Consider the following 4,872-nt stretch of genomic DNA (forward strand, 5'->3'; position numbering starts at 1 on the left):
TAAGCTTTTTTGGTCTCTTTTTTGCAATCTTGCACATAAACACACTATAGTTTTTTTTTTTTTTTTTTTTTTTTTGCTAAATGACAGTGGTCACAACTCAAGCCACGTGTGCAAAACTCTAACCACTGTCTGCAACGCAACTCTTCACACACACGTCTCAGTGCAGCCAAACACTTCAAACCATTCTCACTGAGACAACACACACTGAGAGGAAAACCACTAGCATCAAACACCAGCACAGAAACTACTTTTTATCTTTACAGTTTGAATAATTTAAGTGACTTCACCCCACTCAATGGTTTCTTTCACCATCGTGTTGTCCTCGGGTCAAATTTGACCAATTTTTATATTAGAATTATGGGTTTCTTTGAACCAAATTGCCCCAAAATAACATGAATGCCACGTAAAAATTGTAGGTTTCTTTTTTCTTCAATTTTATAGCATTTGAAATAAACTGCGATCCACTCAACATCCTCTGATCTTCACTACGAGTCCAAATAATCCACAATTTCTGTGTTTTTTTTAAACAAAATAAAAATAGGTATTATATAAAAGTGACAAAACTGTTTCAAAAAGCATCAAAAAACATTGAAAAAAAATTAAGTTAATTTGCAATTTTGACAACAAGTTCACAGTCTCCAGGAAGACAACGCAAGGGTTGAAGAAAAGAGTGAAATTCTTTCTAGTGGTATTTTTTTTATTTCATAACATACTGGTTTTTAAACAAGAAGGAATTAATTCACACTGTTGTTCTGCGCAGCGGCTGTCATTTTACATCTCTCAAATGCTGAATGGAAACGGATGGAAACCTTTGAATGGAAGTGCAGTGCCAGACCTGTGTGTGTGTGTGTGTGTGTGTGTGTGTGTGTGTGTGTGTGTGTGTGTGGTGTGTGGTGTGTGGTCATATGTTTAGCTACATATTATTACAACAGTAGTTGTTTTGTTATTTTTTTCTTTATTTTTTCTATTGCTGACGTAACTGAGACCCACTCTGTGTGTGTGTGTGTGTGTGTGTGTGTGCGTGTGTGTGTGTGTGTGTGTGTGCGTGTGTGTGCGTGTGTGTGTGTGTGTGTGTGTGTCAGGTTGTCCCCTGAGACGGTTATCACAAGTAATTCAGATCCTCTCTGCTGTACTGTGAAATTGAAAAATCTTTGTGTAAAATACACTAATGGATGACACACCATCTGATTTATTGGAACCCTTCTTCCAGCTCTAGTCCTAATCCTTTGGCTGAAGCCCAGAAAGGGACATCTGGTCGTGAGGGGAAAGCTCAGCACTGAGAGCAAACAAATTTGCGTGGGCAGAGTCCATTGTTTCAGAATGTAACTGATAAGAGACAAGCAGGAAATCCCTCGATTGATGTAAATGTTTGTTTGTCAAACTTAGAAGGAAGTTTTAAAAGAAAGAAAGGCTGAGATGTATCTTTGTAGTATCACAGTAATTAGGCCAGTAGTGCAAAATAGACACTCAACACAACTCTTACAATGTAAAATGTAATACTCACTGTGGTGGAATTTACAGAAACACCGTGTTGCGGTAACATGAGACAAGGGGGGAAAATTACATGTAGGTAACATCAAGTTACTCCTAGGTCAAAGGTCAGGGAACCAGTAGTCTCGCATAGCCAGATCTTCCTCCAAGCGCTGGACGGAGCCACGGTGCCGCTGCAAAATAGCCTCGGGAAGGAAGTTGTTGGTGGAACATGTGTATGTGTAAAAGTAGTTAACTGGTATCTACGTACATCACACACTTTCTGTTTATCTTTAATATCGGTATTTATATTATTTTACTACAAGTACTTACTTTTCAATATTTATGGTCTCAGGTTAATATAATTTAAATTATGCTACCGACTCTTGCTTCTTTGCTCTAATTACACATTCAACTTAATTTTAACGTCACTTACATCGCAATATTGTTTCTCTTATCATGGCAACCGCACTTTAAAATTCCTTTATTTGACGCCATTTTACTTACTCAGTCTACCATATTTTCATTGTCTATTGTTTGCCTGTATTTCTTGTGTGCTTACTTGTTTGTGTGTTATTGTTTTGTTTTTTTGCTGTTATTGAAAAATGCTGCTACTGTAACAACAAAATTTCCCCGTCGTGGGATAAATAAAGTCTAATCTAATCTAATCTAATCTAATCTAACAATGCTATACCATACTTTAAATAGACACCCGGCCAACCCTCATTTGTCAATAAAAAGCCCTGCTCCCAACACCAAACCTGTCATTTGTCCAAATATGAATTATTGTTGTCTTTGGAAACTGAGGGACTTTAGGCTGCTTTGCAGTATGAAAAATGAACGTTGTCTTCCGGGACGTCTCCTTTTGAAAGTTGGCGGAAACAGGGTATAGGTGGAGCTGCTCCTGAGTATCAACTAATAACATTTTCATTTCTATCGTCATACACATAAACGTATTTATGATGTCTAATTTATCATCTTGCCTTCAGGGTTGGCTAGCTGCAGGGCAATACAATAAACATCTGTTTCCCAAAAAGGGATTTTTTTACTGACACAGTTGCTCCTTTTCTCCCTATGCAACTGTTTTAAATGGGAATAGATTGCATTCCGTGCCCTGATCAGCCTCTGTCAACTCTGATCTCACCGTGTTGACTTTTTTGCTCCAGGTTTCCTCGGGGGCCAATAGGTGTGTACACTTCGCTGGAAACTCATGCTGTCATCAGAATGAAGATGTTCTTGTTGAAACAAGCATACTACAGTATTGTTATTTCAGAAAGTTTTCTGATCAGACCGTTAAGCGGAAGATCCATCGTCTATTTCTCTTTTCTCGTTCCCCGAGAAAGATCACACTTTGAGATGTGATCTGGCTCCAAAAGAATAGACTCTTATTTTCTTATGTAAAATATGAAAAAACCTGATCGTGGCCTCTGTGTTTTTGTGCAACAGGTCCCCCGTCAATAAGGGCTGGCTGCAATTGCTCAACCCACTGCGGTTCCTTGCTGTGGTTGTAAATTTGATAAGCGTGTCACACTCCTTCCGACACTGTTTGTGGTAAATCTGGCAGTTTAATATGAAACACCTCCTGTGTGTTTCTGAGCTTAAGGTAAGAAGGAAACAGAAAGCCTGGTGCATTTTGGCCAGTACTAAGACTTGAGGCCATTTCTGTGAACAGAAAGACAACTTTTTCTGATTTAAGATTGTCAGTAAATTCATGTGTTGCTGAAACTGCAGCTTCTTCGAAGTTGCCTGAGAAGTATTTACCAGAATACCTCCAGGGCGTCTATTAAATGATCTTCCTTGACCATCACAATGTCTTTCCTCAGCATCATGTGGTGCTTCATACCTTACCATGTGATGTTTTTTAGTGAGCTACTTTGTCTAGGAGATAGCATCAAATCTTTGGTCATAAAAAAGGGGTTTTCTTGATGTGCACCAGAACAAATTCCCATACCCACTAGCCTCCCACGGCTTGGCTGAGCTGAATACAGCCATTGTCGTGGACTATGTCACAGACTGTATCCTGCATGAACCTAAATGAACCAATACACCATAAAGTCTCTCAGTTGTTTTTATTTTGCACTTTGTTTTTAGCAGTTAACCGATGTACTGGGGTGAAAGAGGAAGGCAACATGAGTGCAACATATGGGTTACTTTTCGGGTCACCACCACTTGCCATATTTCCTCAAGTTGCTCAGGAAACACGGACCCCTGTGTGCACCCTTGACAGAGCCGAGGACGGGTGCTGCTGTGGTCTGTCAGCCATTAGCGGAGAGATACACGGACCGCAGAGGGAGCAGGCAGAGATGGTTGTGTGAGGATGAGTAGTGTGTGTGTGTGTGTGTGTGTGTGTGTGTGTGGTGGTGTGTGTGTGTGTGTGTGTGTGTGTATGTTTGTGTGTGGAAGGGGGGTGTCGAGGGGCAACGTTTTATCTAAGGTACACCGCACTTCCTCATGTGTTAAGAGTGTACCTTCTGTTCCCAGCACTGCGTGTTGGGTCAGTAACAGGCTCAGGGCTCAGGACTCCAGCAGATGGCTGTTATGACTCCGTTGTAAATCCAAAAACACTGAGCAAACTTGATGAACAAACAACTTTTTCCTTCTTTGTTTGATTTGCAACATTTTATGGGGTCTTCTCATCACATGTTAAAGCTGGAGTGCGTAGCTTCTGTCGCCCCCATAAGGAATTCTAAGTATTGACAACAACACTGTGTCGTGCACCACCCCCGCCCCTCCTCCATGCAGTCGCTGGTAGCCAAGGAGGACATGGAGGATCAAAACAACACAGTGCAGTCACAAGAGGTAATTATCTTTGCGTGAAAGCCACAATCATAGGAGGTCTCTGAACAAACTATTATCTATCATGGATAACCCTGACCACCCTCTCCAACCCCCCCCCCCCCGCCCCCCCCCCACACACACACACACACACACACACACTGGTCCAACAGAGGAGCAGCTTCGAGGCTCCGACAGCTTCGATCCCGCACGGACCGCTACAGGAAATCATTCCTACCAAAGGCAATAAAACTCTATAACACGTCATCACTGGGTGCTAGATAAGACTTTTAGATACTACAATACTGCACTACACTATATATTATACTGTACTAATACTGCACTAAGTTCAACCTGCACAATTGGTTTATTTACATTTTAGCATATTATTCAAGCAGTTGCACATTTTGTTTTCCCATCCTGTATATATTCAAATATTTGTTCTTACATTTTATTCCCATTACTTTTATTATTTCATTTATATTGTATGCATGCATATTTTATCCTAGTATTTCATTTATATTTATATTCTGCGTTGTGTTGACTGATGTACATGTGCTGCTGTAACACCATAATTTCTCATTGTTTGGGGATCAATAAAAATCTATCTATCTATCTATCTATCTA

The sequence above is a fragment of the Etheostoma spectabile genome, chromosome 9 (assembly GCF_008692095.1).
Source record: "Etheostoma spectabile isolate EspeVRDwgs_2016 chromosome 9, UIUC_Espe_1.0, whole genome shotgun sequence".
Lineage (NCBI taxonomy): Eukaryota > Metazoa > Chordata > Actinopteri > Perciformes > Percidae > Etheostoma > Etheostoma spectabile.